The 21414-nt window shown below is 36.8% G+C and overlaps 3 non-coding genes and 1 pseudogene across 3 annotated transcripts; 3 read left to right on the top strand and 1 right to left on the bottom strand.

Annotated features, from left to right (window-relative positions):
* The first annotated feature begins 191 nt into the window (after positions 1 to 191).
* On the top strand, positions 192 to 355 carry LOC135020429 (U1 spliceosomal RNA). Its single transcript, XR_010217857.1, has one exon. It is a non-coding gene; the product is annotated as a U1 spliceosomal RNA (small nuclear RNA).
* Positions 356 to 507: 152 nt separating this feature from the next.
* Positions 508 to 670, top strand: LOC135020575 (U1 spliceosomal RNA). The gene has a single exon (XR_010217988.1). It is a non-coding gene; the product is annotated as a U1 spliceosomal RNA (small nuclear RNA).
* A 2303-nt stretch (positions 671 to 2973) lies between these two features.
* LOC135020693 (U1 spliceosomal RNA) lies at positions 2974 to 3152 on the top strand (annotated as a pseudogene).
* Positions 3153 to 21243: 18091 nt separating this feature from the next.
* Positions 21244 to 21407, bottom strand: LOC135020377 (U1 spliceosomal RNA). The gene has a single exon (XR_010217806.1). It is a non-coding gene; the product is annotated as a U1 spliceosomal RNA (small nuclear RNA).
* Between the last annotated feature and the right edge of the window lie 7 nt (positions 21408 to 21414).

Here is a 21414-nt window from a genome sequence, read left to right on the forward strand (position 1 = left end):
CATTTGGTTTGTTGTTTGGGGGTGCTTCAGTATTAGGCAGCCTTCTGCCCTCCCATGTTCATCTGAAAATATGTGTTCTCCCTGCAGTTGTTGTCCCCAGATGAGAGTTCCCTTGTGCTGCCTCAGTTGAATCTCCTTTACTTGACAGAGATGTGCCTGAGCAGCGGCCCTCCCCAGCCCTATCCCAAATCATACTTATTTTGCATAGGAGATACCATGGTCATAAAGATTGTTCTCCCAGGGTTAGGTTCATTCATTGCATTCTGGGTATGCTGACCCCTGTGATTTCCCCAAATGTGGGAAACTCAACTGCATTATTTGTGGTAGTGGGGGACTGTGTTTGTGTTTTCCTCTGGTCAGCTCTGGTAAAAGTCAGATTTCTTTGTCTCAGATCTTCCTCTAGCCTTGTTCTTCTTTCGAGAGTTCCATTGTGCTGCCTCAGTTTGATCTCCTTCACTTGACAGGGGGGTACCCGAGCAGCGACCCTCCCCAGCTCTAGCCCAACTCCTACATACCTGCCAGGTGAGATACTATGATCATGAAGGTGCTTCTCCCAGGGCAAGGCTCACCCATTGCACTCTGGGTGTGCTGCTCCTGCGATTTCCCCAAATGTGGGAAACTTGACTGCATAATTTGTGTTTCCCCTGGTCGGCTCTCGTATAATTCAGATCTCTTTGTCTCAGGTCTCTCTCCAGCCTAGTTTGCTGTCTGTTTCCACTTCTCTTTTCTTGAGCCGCTGCCTTCTATGCCCTTGTGCACTCTCCTGACTTCTCCTGTCTGCTTACTTTGTGCCTTCCAACGCACAATGCAAACTACAGGTAGTGCTGCAGGGCCCACACCCTTTTACTTGCCTTTCAGAGCAGCTCTGGAGCTGTTACAGTGCCAAGCTGCTGCAAGAAATCAGCTTGAGTGCTTCAGGGGCTGGGGCATGGCCAACATGAGCCCCACACCGACGGAGGGTGGGGGTGTTTAATGCGAACTAAGGGTCATCCAAGCGCCGCAAAAGGCCGCCATGCCCTGCATACCCCTTTTCTCTTTTCATATGCAGATGAGGGTTCCAGCCAACTTTGGCCCACTGCTTGGATGACATCACTGTATGCAAATCCGTCTTCTGCAGACCTTCCCCCAGGAATGCTTGTACTAGTTGTTGCATTTGGTTTGTCGTTTGGGGGTGCTTCAGTATTAGGCAGCCTTCTGCCCTCCCATATTCATCTGAAAATATGTGTTCTCACTGCAGTTGTTGTCCCCAGATGGGAGTTCCCTTGTTCTGCCTCAGTTGAATCTCCTTTACTCTAAAACTTTTAAAACTTAGCAAAAGTGTTTACTAAATAGCTGCTCGGCAAAGTTGCAATGCCGAGACTCCCTGACCAGCTGCCCAGGATGAACCCACCTTTCTAGTAGAATGGGTCTTCACCTAATTCAGTAACGGCAATCCTGCCGTGGAATGAGCATGCTGAATCTTACCACAGATCCAGCGCATAATGGTCTACATGGAAGCAGGACACCCAATCCTGTTGGGAGCATACAGGACAAACAGAGCCTCTGTTTTCCTAATCTGAACCGTTCTGGTGACATAAATTTTCAAAGTTCTGACCACAGCCAGAGACTTTGACTCAACGAAGGTGTCAGTGGCCAAAGGCACCATGTGGAAAGATGAACCACCTTCGGCAGAAATTGTTGACGTGTCCTCAATTCTGCTCTATCTTCATGAAAGATCAAATAAAGGCTCTTGTGATACTGCATGGTTTGTACTGTTTTCCATGTGCTCCCAGATCTTTCAAGAAAGAAGCATGGTCAAGAAAGTTCTGTTTGAAAAGAAACAACATTTACTGTCATTGTTATAGAATTTGGGAGAAAAAACAAGAAGAAATCTGCACTGTTGACGCACTGGACAGAATGAGCCAGTGCACACCCAGATCTAAAGTCTTTCTTAAAGTGCCCATGTCTCCTGCGGAGCCCGTCTATCCCCCATGGTCCTTACGGAGTCCCCAGCATCCTCTAGGACGTAAGAGAAAAATTATGCTGGCAGAAAAATCCAATTGAGTGATTAAACAGCTCCAGAGCTGCTCTGTAAGGCAAGTAAAAGGGTGTGGGCCCTGCAGCACTACCTGTAGTTTGCATTGTGCATTGGAAGCCTAGTTTGCTGTCTGTTTCCACTTCTTTTTTCTTGAGCCCCTCCCGTCTATACCCTTGTGCACTATCCTGACTTCTCCTCCCGTCTGCTTACTTTGTGCCTTCCAATGCACAATGCAAACTACAGGTAGTGCTGCAGGGCCCACACCCTTTTACTTGCCTTACAGAGCAGCTCTTGAGCTGTTACAGTGCCCAGCTGCTGCAAGAAATCAGCGTGAATGCTTCAGGGGCTGGGGCATGGCCAACATGAGCCCCACACCGAAGGAGGGTGGGGGTGTTTAATGCGAACTAGGGGTCTCGCACAATGCGAACTACAGGTAGTGCTGCAGGGCCCACACCCTTTTACTTGCCTTACAGAGCAGCTCTGGAGCTGTTACAGTGCCCAGCTGCTGCAAGAAATCAGCTTGAATCCTTCAGGGGCTGGGGCATAGCCAACATGAGCCCCACACCGACGGAGGGTGGAGGTGTTTAATGCGAACTAGGGGTCATCCAAGTGCCGCAAAAGGCCGCCATGCCCTGCACACCCCTTTTCTCTTTTCATATGCAGACGAGGGTTGAAGCCAACTTTGACCCACTGCTTGGATGACATCGCCATATGCAAATCCATCTGCTGCAGGCCTTCCCCCAGGAATGCTTGCACTAGTTGTTGCATTTGGTTTGTTGTTTGGGGGTGCTTCAGTATTAGGCAGCCTTCTGCCCTCCCATGTTCATCTGAAAATATGTGTTCTCCCTGCAGTTGTTGTCCCCAGATGAGAGTTCCCTTGTGCTGCCTCAGTTGAATCTCCTTTACTTGACAGAGATGTGCCTGAGCAGCGGCCCTCCCCAGCCCTATCCCAAATCATACTTATTTTGCATAGGAGATACCATGGTCATGAAGACTGTTCTCCCAGGGTGCGGTTCATTCATTGCATTCTGGGTATGCTGACCTCTGTGATTTCCCCAAATGTGGGAAACTCGACTGCATTATTTAATGCGAACTAGGGGTCATCCAAGCACCGCAAAAGGCCGCCATGCCCTGCATACCCCTTTTCTCTTTTCATAAGCAGACGAGGTTTGAAGCCAACTTTGACCCAATGCTTGGATGACATCACTTGCTGCCTTTCCAATGAAGCAAGTTTAATTTAATAATAGGTGAAAAACCATCCCTACAAAGGTGTTAATCAGATACTTGGCTTTGTGGACACTTTTCAGAGCACAAATTTGTTAGCATAAAAATAAAGCCAGAAAATGAAGAGCTGTTTAATCACTCAATTGGATTTTTCTGCCAGCATATTTCTTTTTCTCTGCAACCCACTGCTAAATTGTGCTTCCTAGCTGTTTTTATAAAATCACTGAATCAAATCTAACTCTGATTACATCAGAGAAGGCCAGGTACCCTACACCATAACAGGGGGTTTGAAATTTTGACTTGTCTACTTAAAGATCACCAAAATCTGATAACAAAGTCAATTAAGTCCCTGGGTGGGATTGAACCACCAACCTTTTGGTTAATAGCCTTACACACTAACTGATTGCGCCACAGCGACACTTTGCAAAAGTACATACTGACAAAGGCTAATAAGCATTCATCTAGAACGATTCCTAGAAACATTTTAAAAAGTCAATAATGTGGAGAGTTTTTGTAAGATGTTTCTTCCATCAACCAATGAAGAAACACATTGGTACTTTCCCATGATGAGTGAGTGCTTCAGGATCTTTTGCACTTACATGTGCAGCAGAGTACTGTAATGGAAGCATGCTGGGTCCATAACCCAGAGGTAGGCATATTGAAACTATCCTCTGCTATATGCATTTTTTTTTGTTAATTAAAGTAATCCAAAACTGGGATTGATATTTTTGCTCTTTTATTTTTACTTAAAGTACAATAACTTTTACCATTTTAATTTGTTTTAATAGTATATTGACAGTATTGTTTTCTTTCAAAAATCCAATTAATTTTCTTTACCCGATTATTAAAATGGTAATTGACAAAAACAAACTACATTGTCACCAGAAGAGCAATACAAAATGTACAAGTGATATATTAAAATCATCTTTCCAGCTTGAATTTCAATGATGCATTGGGGCAACGATTTTGTGAGAAACATCTTCACCCTTAAATAAAGATTTTCTTAATTCCTTACCTGTGTGCTAATTAGATATCACCTTGTTTTCACATTAAACAGACTTCCACATGAGAAAACAGCAAAGATGCAGTGGCGTTAATGTTTCCTGGTGTCAACATGTATTATTTCCGTAGATATTGAAATGAGGATGCATCTTGCTGCCTTTCCAATGAAGCAAGTTTAATTTAGTAATAGGTGAAAAACCATCCCTACAAAGATGTTAATCAGATACTTGGCTTTGTGGACACTTTTCAGAGAACAAATTTGTAATCATAAAAATAAAGCCAGAAAATGAAGAGCTGTTTAATCACTCAATTGGATTTTTCTGCCAGCATTTTTCTTTTCTCTGCAACCCACTGCTAAATTGTGCTTCCTAGCTGTTTTTTTATAAAATCACTTAATCAAATCTAACTCTGATTACATCAGAGAAGGCCAGGTACCCTATACCATAAGAGGGGGTTTGCAATTTTGACTTGTCTACTTAAATATCACCAAAATGTGATCACAAGGTCAATTACGTCCCTGGGTGGGATTGAACCACCAACCTTTTGATAAATAGCTGAACACACTAACCGATTGCGCCACAGAGACACTTTGCAAAAAGCACATACTGACAAAGACTAATAAGCATTCATCTAGAACGTTTCCTAGAAAAACTTTAAAAAGTCAATAATCTGGAGAGTTTTTGTAAGATGTTTCTTCCAGCAACCAATGAAGAAACACATTAGTACTTTCGCATGATGAGTGAGTGCTTCAGGATCTCTTGCACTTACATGTGCAGCAGAGTACTGCAATGGAAGCATGCTGGGCCCATAACCCAGAGGTAGGCAGATTGAAACTATCCTTTGCTATATGAATTTTTTTTTTGTTCATTAAAGTAATCCAAAACTGGGATTGATATTTTAGCTTTTATTTTTACTTAAAGTACAATAACTTTTACCATTTTAATTTGTTTTAATAGTATATTGACAGTATTGTTTTCTTTCAAAAATCCACTTAATTTTCTTTACCCTATTATTAAAATGGTAATTGACAAAAACAAACTACATTGTCACCAGAAGAGCAATACAAAATGTACAAGTGATATATTAAAATCATCTTTCCAGCTTGAATTTCAATGATGCATTGGGGCAACGATTTTGTGAGAAACATCTTCACCCTTAAATAAAGATTTTCTTAATTCCTTACCTGTGTGCTAATTAGATATCACCTTGTTTTCACATTAAACAGACTTCCACATGAGAAAGCAGCAAGGATGCAGTGGCGTTAATGTTTCCTGGTGTCAACCTGTATTATTTCAGTAGATATTGAAATGAGGATGCATCTTGCTGCCTTTCCAATGAAGCAAGTTTAATTTAGTAATAGGTGAAAAACCATCCCTACAAATATGTTAATCAGATACTTGGCTTTGTGGACACTTTTCAGAGAACAAATTAGTTAGCATAAAAATAAAGCCAGAAAATGAAGAGCTGTTTAATCACTCAATTGGATTTTTCTGCCAGCATATTTCTTTTTCTCTGCAACCCACTGCCAAATTGTGCTTCCTAGCTGTTTTTATAAAATCACTGAATCAAATCTAACTCTGATTACATCAGAGAAGGCCAGGTACCCTACACCATAACAGGGGGTTTGAAATTTTGACTTGTCTACTTAAAGATCACCAAAATCTGATAACAAGGTCAATTAAATCCCTGGGTGGGATTAAACAACCAACCTTTTGGTTAATAGCCTTACACACTAACTGATTGCGCCACAGCTACACTTAGCAAAAGTACATACTGACAAAGGCTAATAAGCATTCATCTAGAACGATTCCTAGAAACATTTTAAAAAGTCAATAATGTGGAGAGTTTTTGTAAGATGTTTCTTCCATCAACCAATGAAGAAACACATTGGTACTTTCCCATGATAAGTGAGTGCTTCAGGACCTCTTGCACTTACATGTGCAGCAGAGTACTGTAATGGAAGCATGCTGGGTCCATAACCCAGAGGTAGGCAGATTGAAACTATCCTCTGCTATATGCATTTTTTTTTTGTTAATTAAAGTAATCCAAAACTGGGATTGATATTTTTGCTCTTTTATTTTTACTTAAAGTACAATAACTTTTACCATTTTAATTTGTTTTAATAGTATATTGACAGTATTGTTTTCTTTCAAAAATCCACTTAATTTTCTTTACCCGATTATTAAAATGGTAATTGACAAAAACAAACTACATTGTCACCAGAAGAGCAATACAAAATGTACAAGTGATATATTAAAATCATCTTTCCAGCTTGAATTTCAATGATGCATTGGGGCAACGATTTTGTGAGAAACATCTTCACCCTTAAATAAAGATTTTCTTAATTCCTTACCTGTGTGCTAATTAGATATCACCTTGTTTTCACATTAAACAGACTTCCACATGCGAAAGCAGCAAGGATGCAGTGGCGTTAATGTTTCCTGGTGTCAACCTGTATTATTTCAGTAGACATTGAAATGAAGATGCATCTTGCTGCCTTTCCAATGAAGCAAGTTTAATTTAGTAATAGGTGAAAAACCATCCCTACAAAGGTGTTAATCAGAGACTTGGCTTTGTGGACACTTTTCAGAGAACAAATTTGTTAGTATAAAAATAAAGCCAGAAAATGAAGAGCTGTTTAATCACTCAATTGGATTTTTCTGCCAGCATATTTCTTTTTCTCTGCAACCCACTGCTAAATTGTTCTTCCTAGCTGTTTTTATAAAATCACTGAATCAAATCTAACTCTGATTACATTAGAGAAGGCCAGGTACCCTACACCATAACAGGGGGTTTGAAATTTTGACTTGTCTACTTAAAGATCACCAAAATCTGATAACAAGGTCAATTAAGTCCCTGGGTGGGATTGAACCACCAACCTTTTGGTTAATAGCCTTACACACTAACTGATTGCGCCAAAACGACACTTTGCAAAAGAACATACTGACAAAGGCTAATAAGCATTCATCTAGAACGATTCCTAGAAACATTTTAAAAAGTCAATAATGTGGAGAGTTTTTGTAAGATGTTTCTTCCATCAACCAATGAAGAAACACATTGGTACTTTCCCATGATGAGTAAGTGCTTCAGGATCTCTTGCACTTACATGTGCAGCAGAGTACTGTAATGGAAGCATGCTGGGTCCATAACCCAGAGGTAGGCAGATTGAAACTATCCTCTGCTATATGCATTTTTTTTTGTTAATTAAAGTAATCCAAAACTGGGATTGATATTTTTGCTCTTTTATTTTTACTTAAAGTACAATAACTTTTACCATTTTAATTTGTTTTAATAGTATATTGACAGTATTGTTTTCTTTCAAAAATCCAATTAATTTTCTTTACCCGATTATTAAAATGGTAATTGACAAAAACAAACTACATTGTCACCAGAAGAGCAATACAAAATGTACAAGTGATATATTAAAATCATCTTTCCAGCTTGAATTTCAATGATGCATTGGGGCAACGATTTTGTGAGAAACATCTTCACCCTTAAATAAAGATTTTCTTAATTCCTTACCTGTGTGCTAATTAGATATCACCTTGTTTTCACATTAAACAGACTTCCACATGCGAAAGCAGCAAGGATGCAGTGGCGTTAATGTTTCCTGGTGTCAACCTGTATTATTTCAGTAGACATTGAAATGAGGATGCATCTTGCTGCCTTTCCAATGAAGCAAGTTTAATTTAGTAATAGGTGAAAAACCATCCCTACAAAGGTGTTAATCAGAGACTTGGCTTTGTGGACACTTTTCAGAGAACAAATTTGTTAGTATAAAAATAAAGCCAGAAAATGAAGAGCTGTTTAATCACTCAATTGGATTTTTCTGCCAGCATATTTCTTTTTCTCTGCAACCCACTGCTAAATTGTGCTTCCTAGCTGTTTTTATAAAATCACTGAATCAAATCTAACTCTGATTACATTAGAGAAGGCCAGGTACCCTACACCATAACAGGGGGTTTGAAATTTTGACTTGTCTACTTAAAGATCACCAAAATCTGATAACAAGGTCAATTAAGTCCCTGGGTGGGATTGAACCACCAACCTTTTGGTTAATAGCCTTACACACTAACTGATTGCGCCAAAACGACACTTTGCAAAAGAACATACTGACAAAGGCTAATAAGCATTCATCTAGAACGATTCCTAGAAACATTTTAAAAAGTCAATAATGTGGAGAGTTTTTGTAAGATGTTTCTTCCATCAACCAATGAAGAAACACATTGGTACTTTCCCATGATGAGTAAGTGCTTCAGGATCTCTTGCACTTACATGTGCAGCAGAGTACTGTAATGGAAGCATGCTGGGTCCATAACCCAGAGGTAGGCAGATTGAAACTATCCTCTGCTATATGCATTTTTTTTTGTTAATTAAAGTAATCCAAAACTGGGATTGATATTTTTGCTCTTTTATTTTTACTTAAAGTACAATAACTTTTACCATTTTAATTTGTTTTAATAGTATATTGACAGTATTGTTTTCTTTCAAAAATCCAATTAATTTTCTTTACCCGATTATTAAAATGGTAATTGACAAAAACAAACTACATTGTCACCAGAAGAGCAATACAAAATGTACAAGTGATATATTAAAATCATCTTTCCAGCTTGAATTTCAATGATGCATTGGGGCAACGATTTTGTGAGAAACATCTTCACCCTTAAATAAAGATTTTCTTAATTCCTTACCTGTGTGCTAATTAGATATCACCTTGTTTTCACATTAAACAGACTTCCACATGCGAAAGCAGCAAGGATGCAGTGGCGTTAATGTTTCCTGGTGTCAACCTGTATTATTTCAGTAGACATTGAAATGAGGATGCATCTTGCTGCCTTTCCAATGAAGCAAGTTTAATTTAGTAATAGGTGAAAAACCATCCCTACAAAGGTGTTAATCAGAGACTTTGCTTTGTGGACACTTTTCAGAGAACAAATTTGTTAGTATAAAAATAAAGCCAGAAAATGAAGAGCTGTTTAATCACTCAATTGGATTTTTCTGCCAGCATATTTCTTTTTCTCTGCAACCCACTGCTAAATTGTGCTTCCTAGCTGTTTTTATAAAATCACTGAATCAAATCTAAACATCAGAGAAGGCCAGGTACCCTACACCATAACAGTGGGTTTGAAATTTTGACTTGTCTACTTAAAGATCACCAAAATCTGATAACAAGGTCAATTAAGTCCCTGGGTGGGATTGATCCACCAACCTTTTGGTTAATAGCCTTACACACTAACTGATTGCGCCACAGCGACACTTTGCGAAAGTACTTACTGACAAAGGCTAATAAGCATTCATCTAGAATGATTCCTAGAAACATTTTAAAAAGTCAATAATGTGGAGAGTTTTTGTAAGATGTTTCTTCCATCAACCAATGAAGAAACACATTGGTACTTTCCCATGATGAGTGAGTGCTTCAGGATCTCTTGCACTTACATGTGCAGCAGAGTACTGTAATGGAAGCATGCTGGGTCCATAACCCAGAGGTAGGCAGATTGAAACTATCCTCTGCTATATGCATTTTTTTTGTTAATTAAAGTAATCCAAAACTGGGATTGATATTTTTGCTCTTTTATTTTTACTTAAAGTACAATAACTTTTACCATTTTAATTTGTTTTAATAGTATTGTTTTCTTTCAAAAATCCTATTAATTTTCTTTACCCGATTATTAAAATGGTAATTGACAAAAACAAACTACATTGTCACCAGAAGAGCAATACAAAATGTACAAGTGATATATTAAAATCATCTTTCCAGCTTGAATTTCAATGATGCATTGGGGCAACGATTTTGTGAGAAACATCTTCACCCTTAAATAAAGATGTTCTTAATTCCTTACCTGTGTGCTAATTAGATATCACCTTGTTTTCACATTAAACAGACTTCCACATGAGAAAACAGCAAAGATGCAGTGGCGTTAATGTTTCCTGGTGTCAACCTGTATTATTTCCGTAGATATTGAAATGAGGATGCATCTTGCTGCCTTTCCAATGAAGCAAGTTTAATTTAGTAATAGGTGAAAAACCATCCCTACAAAGATGTTAATCAGATACTTGGCTTTGTGGACACTTTTCAGAGAACAAATTTGTTATCATAAAAATAAAGCCAGAAAATGAAGAGCTGTTTAATCACTCAATTGGATTTTTCTGCCAGCATTTTTCTTTTTCTCTGCAACCCACTGCTAAATTGTGCTTCCTAGCTGTTTTTTTTATAAAATCACTTAATCAAATCTAACTCTGATTACATCAGAGAAGGCCAGGTACCCTACACCATAAGAGAGGGTTTGCAATTTTGACTTGTCTACTTAAATATTACCAAAATCTGATCACAAGGTCAATTACGTCCCTGGATGGGATTGAACCACCAACCTTTTGATTAATAGCTGAACACACTAACCGATTGCGCCACAGAGACACTTTGCGAAAAGTACACACTGACAAAGACTAATAAGCATTCATCTAGAACGTTTCCTAGAAAAACTTTAAAAAGTCAATAATCTGGAGAGTTTTTGTAAGATGTTTCTTCCAGCAACCAATGAAGAAACACATTGTTACTTTCGCATGATCAGTGAGTGCTTCAGGATCTCTTGCACTTACATGTGCAGCAGAGTACTGCAATGGAAGCATGGTGGGCCCATAACCCAGAGGTAGGCAGATTGAAACTATCCTTTGCTATATGCATTTTTTTTTTGTTCATTAAAGTAATCCAAAACTGGGATTGATATTTTAGCTTTTATTTTTACTTAAAGTACAATAACTTTTACCATTTTAATTTGTTTTAATAGTATATTGACAGTATTGTTTTCTTTCAAAAATCCAATTAATTTTCTTTACCCGATTATTAAAATGGTAATTGACAAAAACAAACTACATTGTCACCAGAAGAGCAATACAAAATGTACAAGTGATATATTAAAATCATCTTTCCAGCTTGAATTTCAATGATGCATTGGGGCAACGATTTTGTGAGAAACATCTTCACCTTTAAATAAAGATTTTCTTAATTCCTTACCTGTGTGCTAATTAGATATCACCTTGTTTTCACATTAAACAGACTTCCACATGAGAAAGCAGCAAGGATGCAGTGGCGTTAATGTTTCCTGGTGTCAACCTGTATTATTTCAGTAGATATTGAAATGAGGATGCATCTTGCTGCCTTTCCAATGAAGCAAGTTTAATTTAGTAATAGGTGAAAAACCATCCCTACAAATATGTTAATCAGATACTTGGCTTTGTGGACACTTTTCAGAGAACAAATTTGTTAGCATAAAAATAAAGCCAGAAAATGAAGAGCTGTTTAATCACTCAATTGGATTTTTCTGCCAGCATATTTCTTTTTCTCGCAACCCACTGCTAAATTGTGCTTCCTAGCTGTTTTTTTTATAAAATCACTGATTCAAATCTAACTCTGATTACATCAGAGTAGGCCAGGTACCCTACACCATAAGAAGGGGGTTTGCAATTTTGACTTGTCTACTTAAAGATCACCAAAATCTGATAACAAGGTCAATTACATCCCTGGGTGGGATTGAACCACCAACCCTTTGATTAATAACCAAACACACTAACAGATTGCGCCACAGAGACACTTTACAAACGTACATACTGACAAAGGCTAATAAGCATTCATCTAGAACGTTTCCTAGAAAAAACTTTAAAAAGTCAATAAACTGGAGAGTTTTTGTAAGATGTTTCTTCCATCAACCAACGAAGAAACACATTGGTACTTTCCCATGATGAGTGAGTGCTTCAGGATCTCTTGCACTTACATGTGCAGCAGAGTACTGCAATGGAAAAATGCTGGGCCCATAACCCAGAGGAAGGCAGATTGAAACTATCCTCTGCTATATGCATTTTTTTTGTTAATTAAAGTAATCCAGAACTGGGATTGATATTTTTGCTCTTTTATTTTTACTTAAAGTACAATAACTTTTACCATTTTAATTTGTTTTAATAGTATATTGACAGTATTGTTTTCTTTCAAAAATCCACTTAATTTTCTTTACCCTATTATTAAAATGGTAATTGACAAAAACAAACTACATTGTCACCAGAAGAGCAATACAAAATGTACAAGTGATATATTAAAATCATCTTTCCAGCTTTAATTTCAATGATGCATTGGGGCAACGATTTTGTGAGAAACACCTTCACCCTTAAATAAAGATTTTCTTAATTCCTTACCTGTGTGCTAATTAGATATCACCTTGTTTTCACATTAAACAGACTTCCACATGCGAAAGCAGCAAGGATGCAGTGGCGTTAATGTTTCCTGGTGTCAACCTGTATTATTTCAGTAGACATTAAAATGAGGATGCATCTTGCTGCCTTTCCAATGAAGCAAGTTTAATTTAGTAATAGGTGAAAAACCATCCCTACAAAGGTGTTAATCAGAGACTTGGCTTTGTGGACACTTTTCAGAGAACAAATTTGTTAGCATAAAAATAAAGCCAGAAAATGAAGAGCTGTTTAATCACTCAATTGGATTTTTTTGCCAGCATATTTCTTTTTCTCTGCAACCCACTGCTAAATTGTGCTTCCTAGCTGTTTTTATAAAATCACTGAATCAAATCTAACTCTGATTATATCAGAGAAGGCCAGGTACCCTACACCATAACAGGGGGTTTGAAATTTTGACTTGTCTACTTAAAGATCACCAAAATCTGATAACAAGGTCAATTACGTCCCTGGGTGGGATTGAACCACCAACCTTTTGGTTAATAACCATACACACTAACTGATTGCGCCACAGCGACACTTTGCAAAAAGCACATACTGACAAAGACTAATAAGCATTCATCTAGAACGTTTCCTAGAAAAACTTTAAAAAGTCAATAATCTGGAGAGTTTTTGTAAGATGTTTCTTCCAGCAACCAATGAAGAAACACATTAGTACTTTCGCATGATGAGTGAGTGCTTCAGGATCTCTTGCACTTACATGTGCAGCAGAGTACTGCAATGGAAGCATGCTGGGCCCATAACCCAGAGGTAGGCAGATTGAAACTATCCTTTGCTATATGAATTTTTTTTTTTGTTCATTAAAGTAATCCAAAACTGGGATTGATATTTTCGCTTTTATTTTTACTTAAAGTACAATAACTTTTACCATTTTAATTTGTTTTAATAGTATATTGACAGTATTGTTTTCTTTCAAAAATCCACTTAATTTTCTTTACCCTATTATTAAAATGGTAATTGACAAAAACAAACTACATTGTCACCATAAGAGCAATACAAAATGTACAAGTGATATATTAAAATCATCTTTCCAGCTTGAATTTCAATGATGCATTGGGGCAACGATTTTGTGAGAAACAGCTTCACCCTTAAATAAAGATTTTCTTAATTCCTTACCTGTGTGCTAATTAGATATCACCTTGTTTTCACATTAAACAGACTTCCACATGAGGAAGCAGCAAGGATGCAGTGGCGTTAATGTTTCCTGGTGTCAACCTGTATTATTTCAGTAGATATTGAAATGAGGATACATCTTGCTGCCTTTCCAATGAAGCAAGTTTAATTTAGTAATAGGTGAAAAACCATCCCTACAAATATGTTAATCAGATACTTGGCTTTGTGGACACTTTTCAGAGAACAAATTAGTTAGCATAAAAATAAAGCCAGAAAATGAAGAGCTGTTTAAACACTCAATTGGATTTTTCTGCCAGCATATTTCTTTTTCTCTGCAACCCACTGCCAAATTGTGCTTCCTAGCTGTTTTTATAAAATCACTGAATCAAATCTAACTCTGATTACATCAGAGAAGGCCAGGTACCCTACACCATAACAGGGGGTTTGAAATTTTGACTTGTCTACTTAAAGATCACCAAAATCTGATAACAAGGTCAATTAAATCCCTGGGTGGGATTGAACAACCAACCTTTTGGTTAATAGCCTTACACACTAACTGATTGCACCACAGCTACACTTAGCAAAAGTACATACTGACAAAGGCTAATAAGCATTCATCTAGAACGATTCCTAGAAACATTTTAAAAAGTCAATAATGTGGAGAGTTTTTGTAAGATGTTTCTTCCATCAACCAATGAAGAAACACATTGGTACTTTCCCATGATAAGTGAGTGCTTCAGGACCTCTTGCACTTACATGTGCAGCAGAGTACTGTAATGGAAGCATGCTGGGTCCATAACCCAGAGGTAGGCAGATTGAAACTATCCTCTGCTATATGCATTTTTTTTTGTTAATTAAAGTAATCCAAAACTGGGATTGATATTTTTGCTCTTTTATTTTTACTTAAAGTACAATAACTTTTACCATTTTAATTTGTTTTAATAGTATATTGACAGTATTGTTTTCTTTCAAAAATCCACTTAATTTTCTTTACCCGATTATTAAAATGGTAATTGACAAAAACAAACTACATTGTCACCAGAAGAGCAATACAAAATGTACAAGTGATATATTAAAATCATCTTTCCAGCTTGAATTTCAATGATGCATTGGGGCAACGATTTTGTGAGAAACAGCTTCACCCTTAAATAAAGATTTTCTTAATTCCTTACCTGTGTGCTAATTAGATATCACCTTGTTTTCACATTAAACAGACTTCCACATGCGAAAGCAGCAAGGATGCAGTGGCGTTAATGTTTCCTGGTGTCAACCTGTATTATTTCCGTAGATATTGAAATGAGGATGCATCTTGCTGCCTTTCCAATGAAGCAAGTTTAATTTAGTAATAGGTGAAAAACCATCCCTACAAAGGTGTTAATCAGAGACTTGGCTTTGTGGACACTTTTCAGAGAACAAATTTGTTAGTATAAAAATAAAGCCAGAAAATGAAGAGCTGTTTAATCACTCAATTGGATTTTTCTGCCAGCATATTTCCTTTTCTCTGCAACCCACTGCTAAATTGTTCTTCCTAGCTGTTTTTATAAAATCACTGAATCAAATCTAACTCTGATTACATTAGAGAAGGCCAGGTACCCTACACCATAACAGGGGGTTTGAAATTTTGACTTGTCTACTTAAAGATCACCAAAATCTGATAACAAGGTCAATTAAGTCCCTGGGTGGGATTGAACCACCAACCTTTTGGTTAATAGCCTTACACACTAACTGATTGCGCCAAAACAACACTTTGCAAAAGAACATACTGACAAAGGCTAATAAGCATTCATCTAGAACGCTTCCTAGAAACATTTTAAAAAGTCAATAATGTGGAGAGTTTTTGTAAGATGTTTCTTCCATCAACCAATGAAGAAACACATTGGTACTTTCCCATGATAAGTGAGTGCTTCAGGACCTCTTGCACTTACATGTGCAACAGAGTACTGTAATGGAAGCATGCTGGGTCCATAACCCAGAGGTAGGCAGATTGAAACTATCCTCTGCTATATGCATTTTTTTTTGTTAATTAAAGTAATCCAAAACTGGGATTGATATTTTTGCTCTTTTATTTTTACTTAAAGTACAATAACTTTTACCATTTTAATTTGTTTTAATAGTATATTGACAGTATTGTTTTCTTTCAAAAATCCAATTAATTTTCTTTACCCGATTATTAAAATGGTAATTGACAAAAACAAACTACATTGTCACCAGAAGAGCAATACAAAATGTACAAGTGATATATTAAAATCATCTTTCCAGCTTGAATTTCAATGATGCATTGGGGCAACGATTTTGTGAGAAACATCTTCACCCTTAAATAAAAATTTTCTTAATTCCTTACCTGTGTGCTAATTAGATATCACCTTGTTTTCACATTAAACAGACTTCCACATGCGAAAGCAGCAAGGATGCAGTGGCGTTAATGTTTCCTGGTGTCAACCTGTATTATTTCAGTAGACATTGAAATGAGGATGCATCTTGCTGCCTTTCCAATGAAGCAAGTTTAATTTAGTAATAGGTGAAAAACCATCCCTACAAAGGTGTTAATCAGAGACTTGGCTTTGTGGACACTTTTCAGAGAACAAATTTGTTAGTATAAAAATAAAGCCAGAAAATGAAGAGCTGTTTAATCACTCAATTGGATTTTTCTGCCAGCATATTTCTTTTTCTCTGCAACCCACTGCTAAATTGTGCTTCCTAGCTGTTTTTATAAAATCACTGAATCAAATCTAAACATCAGAGAAGGCCAGGTACCCTACACCATAACAGTGGGTTTGAAATTTTGACTTGTCTACTTAAAGATCACCAAAATCTGATAACAAGGTCAATTAAGTCCCTGGGTGGGATTGAACCACCAACCTTTTGGTTAATAGCCTTACACACTAACTGATTGCGCCACAGCGACACTTTGCAAAAGTACTTACTGACAAAGGCTAATAAGCATTCATCTAGAATGATTCCTAGAAACATTTTAAAAAGTCAATAATGTGGAGAGTTTTTGTAAGATGTTTCTTCCAGCAACCAATGAAGAAACACATTGTTACTTTCGCATGATGAGTGAGTGCTTCAGGATCTCTTGCACTTACATGTGCAGCAGAGTACAGCAATGGAAGCATGCTGGGCCCATTACCCAGAGGTAGGCAGATTGAAACTATCCTTTGCTATATGCATTTTTTTTTTGTTCATTAAAATAATCCAAAACTGGGATTGATATTTTAGCTTTTATTTTTACTTAAAGTACAATAACTTTTACCATTTTAATTTGTTTTAATAGTATATTGACAGTATTGTTTTCTTTCAAAAATCCAATTAATTTTCTTTACCCGATTATTAAAATGGTAATTGACAAAAACAAACTACAGTGTCACCAGAAGAGCAATACAAAATGTACAAGTGATATATTAAAATCATCTTTCCAGCTTGAATTTCAATGATGCATTGGGGCAACGATTTTGTGAGAAACATCTTCACCCTTAAATAAAGATTTTCTTAATTCCTTACCTGTGTGCTAATTAGATATCACCTTGTTTTCACATTAAACAGACTTCCACATGAGAAAGCAGCAAGGATGCAGTGGCGTTAATGTTTCCGGGTGTCAACCTGTATTATTTCCGTAGATATTGAAATGAGGATGCATCTTGCTGCCTTTCCAATGAAGCAAGTTTAATTTAGTAATAGGTGAAAAACCATCCCTACAAATATGTTAATCAGATACTTGGCTTTGTGGACACTTTTCAGAGAACAAATTCGTTAGCATAAAAATAAAGCCAGAAAATGAAGAGCTGTTTAATCACTCAATTGGATTTTTCTGCCAGCATATTTCTTTTTCTCTGCAACCCACTGCTAAATTGTGCTTCCTAGCTGTTTTATTTATAAAATCACTGATTCAAATCTAACTCTGATTACATCAGAGTAGGCCAGGTACCCTACACCATAAGAAGGGGGTTTGAAATTTTGACTTGTCTACTTAAAGATCACCAAAATCTGATAACAAGGTCAATTACATCCCTGGGTGGGATTGAACCACCAACCCTTTGATTAATAACCAAACACACTAACAGATTGCGCCACAGAGACACTTTACAAACGTACATACTGACAAAGGCTAATAAGCATTCATCTAGAACGTTTCCTAGAAAAACTTTAAAAAGTCAATAATCTGGAGAGTTTTTGTAAGATGTTTCTTCCATCAACCAACGAAGAAACACATTGGTACTTTCCTATGATGAGTGAGTGCTTCAGGATCTCTTGCACTTACATGTGCAGCAGAGTACTGCAATGGAAAAATGCTGGGCCCATAACCCAGAGGTAGGCAGATTGAAACTATCCTCTGCTATATGCATTTTTTTTTGTTAATTAAAGTAATCCAAAACTGGGATTGATATTTTTGCTCTTTTATTTTTACTTAAAGTACAATAACTTTTACCATTTTAATTTGTTTTAATAGTATATTGACAGTATTGTTTTCTTTCAAAAATCCACTTAATTTTCTTTACCCTATTATTAAAATGGTAATTGACAAAAACAAACTACATTGTCACCAGAAGAGCAATACAAAATGTACAAGTGATATATTAAAATCATCTTTCCAGCTTGAATTTCAATGATGCATTGGGGCAACGATTTTGTGAGAAACACCTTCACCCTTAAATAAAGATTTTCTTAATTCCTTACCTGTGTGCTAATTAGATATCACCTTGTTTTCACATTAAACAGACTTCCACATGCGAAAGCAGCAAGGATGCAGTGGCGTTAATGTTTCCTGGTGTCAACCTGTATTATTTCAGTAGACATTGAAATGAGGATGCATCTTGCTGCCTTTCCAATGAAGCAAGTTTAATTTAGTAATAGGTGAAAAACCATCCCTACAAAGGTGTTAATCAGAGACTTGGCTTTGTGGACACTTTTCAGAGAACAAATTTGTTAGCATAAAAATAAAGCCAGAAAATGAAGAGCTGTTTAATCACTCAATTGGATTTTTTTGCCAGCATATTTCTTTTTCTCTGCAACCCACTGCTAAATTGTGCTTCCTAGCTGTTTTTATAAAATCACTGAATCAAATCTAACTCTGATTACATCAGAGAAGGCCAGGTACCCTACACCATAACAGGGGGTTTGAAATTTTGACTTGTCTACTTAAAGATCACCAAAATCTGATAACAAGGTCAATTACGTCCCTGGGTGGGATTGAACCACCAACCTTTTGGTTAATAACCATACACACTAACTGATTGCACCACAGCGACACTTTGCAAAAGTACATACTGACAAAGGCTAATAAGCATTCATCTAGAACGTTTCCTAGAAACATTTTAAAAAGTCAATAATGTGGAGAGTTTTTGTAAGATGTTTCTTCCATCAACCAATGAAGAAACACATTGGTACTTTCCCATGATAAGTGAGTGCTTCAGGACCTCTTGCACTTACATGTGCAGCAGAGTACTGTAATGGAAGCATGCTGGGTCCATAACCCAGAGGTAGGCAGATTGAAACTATCCTCTGCTATATGCATTTTTTTTTTGTTAATTAAAGTAATCCAAAACTGGGATTGATATTTTTGCTCTTTTATTTTTACTTAAAGTACAATAACTTTTACCATTTTAATTTGTTTTAATAGTATATTGACAGTATTGTTTTCTTTCAAAAATCCAATTAATTTTCTTTACCCGATTATTAAAATGGTAATTGACAAAAACAAACTACATTGTCACCAGAAGAGCAATACAAAATGTACAAGTGATATATTAAAATCATCTTTCCAGCTTGAATTTCAATGATGCATTGGGGCAACGATTTTGTGAGAAACATCTTCACCCTTAAATAAAGATTTTCTTAATTCCTTACCTGTGTGCTAATTAGATATCACCTTGTTTTCACATTAAACAGACTTCCACATGCGAAAGCAGCAAGGATGCAGTGGCGTTAATGTTTCCTGGTGTCAACCTGTATTATTTCAGTAGACATTGAAATGAGGATGCATCTTGCTGCCTTTCCAATGAAGCAAGTTTAATTTAGTAATAGGTGAAAAACCATCCCTACAAAGGTGTTAATCAGAGACTTAGCTTTGTGGACACTTTTCAGAGAACAAATTTGTTAGCATAAAAATAAAGCCAGAAAATGAAGAGCTGTTTAATCACTCAATTGGATTTTTTTGCCAGCATATTTCTTTTTCTCTGCAACCCACTGCTAAATTGTGCTTCCTAGCTGTTTTTATAAAATCACTGAATCAAATCTAACTCTGATTACATCAGAGAAGGCCAGGTACCCTACACCATAACAGGGGGTTTGAAATTTTGACTTGTCTACTTAAAGATCACCAAAATCTGATAACAAGGTCAATTACGTCCCTGGGTGGGATTGAACCACCAACCTTTTGGTTAATAACCATACACACTAACTGATTGCGCCACAGTGACACTTTGCAAAAGTACATACTGACAAAGGCTAATAAGCATTCATCTAGAACGTTTCCTAGAAACATTTTAAAAAGTCAATAATGTGGAGAGTTTTTGTAAGATGTTTCTTCCATCAACCAATGAAGAAACACATTGGTACTTTCCCATGATAAGTGAGTGCTTCAGGACCTCTTGCACTTACATGTGCAACAGAGTACTGTAATGGAAGCATGCTGGGTCCATAACCCAGAGGTAGGCAGATTGAAACTATCCTCTGCTATATGCATTTTTTTTTGTTAATTAAAGTAATCCAAAACTGGGATTGATATTTTTGCTCTTTTATTTTTACTTAAAGTACAATAACTTTTACCATTTTAATTTGTTTTAATAGTATATTGACAGTATTGTTTTCTTTCAAAAATCCAATTAATTTTCTTTACCCGATTATTAAAATGGTAATTGACAAAAACAAACTACATTGTCACCAGAAGAGCAATACAAAATGTACAAGTGATATATTAAAATCATCTTTCCAGCTTGAATTTCAATGATGCATTGGGGCAACGATTTTGTGAGAAACATCTTCACCCTTAAATAAAGATGTTCTTAATTCCTTACCTGTGTGCTAATTAGATATCACCTTGTTTTCACATTAAACAGACTTCCACATGAGAAAACAGCAAAGATGCAGTGGCGTTAATGTTTCCTGGTGTCAACCTGTATTATTTCCGTAGATATTGAAATGAGGATGCATCTTGCTGCCTTTCCAATGAAGCAAGTTTAATTTAGTAATAGGTGAAAAACCATCCCTACAAAGGTGTTAATCAGAGACTTGGCTTTGTGGACACTTTTCAGAGAACAAATTTGTTAGCATAAAAATAAAGCCAGAAAATGAAGAGCTGTTTAATCACTCAATTGGATTTTTTTGCCAGCATATTTCTTTTTCTCTGCAACCCACTGCTAAATTGTGCTTCCTAGCTGTTTTTATAAAATCACTGAATCAAATCTAACTCTGATTACATCAGAGAAGGCCAGGTACCCTACACCATAACAGGGGGTTTGAAATTTTGACTTGTCTACTTAAATATCACCAAAATCTGATAACAAGGTCAATTACGTCCCTTAGTGGGATTGAACCACCAACCTTTTGATTAATAACCATACACACTGAGGCAGCACAAGGGAACTCTCGAAAGAAGAACAAGGCTAGAGGAAGAACTGAAACAAAGAAATCTGACTTTTACTAGAGCTGACCAGAGGAAAGCACAAACACAGTCCCCCACTACCACAAATAATGCAGTTGAGTTTCCCACATTTGGGGAAATCACAGGGGTCAGCATACCCAGAATGCAATGAATGAACCTCACCCTGGGAGAACAATCTTCAAGACCATGGTCTCTCCTATGCAAAATAAGTATGATTTGG

The sequence above is a fragment of the Pseudophryne corroboree genome, unplaced genomic scaffold (genome assembly GCF_028390025.1).
Source record: "Pseudophryne corroboree isolate aPseCor3 unplaced genomic scaffold, aPseCor3.hap2 scaffold_350, whole genome shotgun sequence".
Classification (NCBI taxonomy): Eukaryota; Metazoa; Chordata; class Amphibia; order Anura; family Myobatrachidae; genus Pseudophryne; species Pseudophryne corroboree.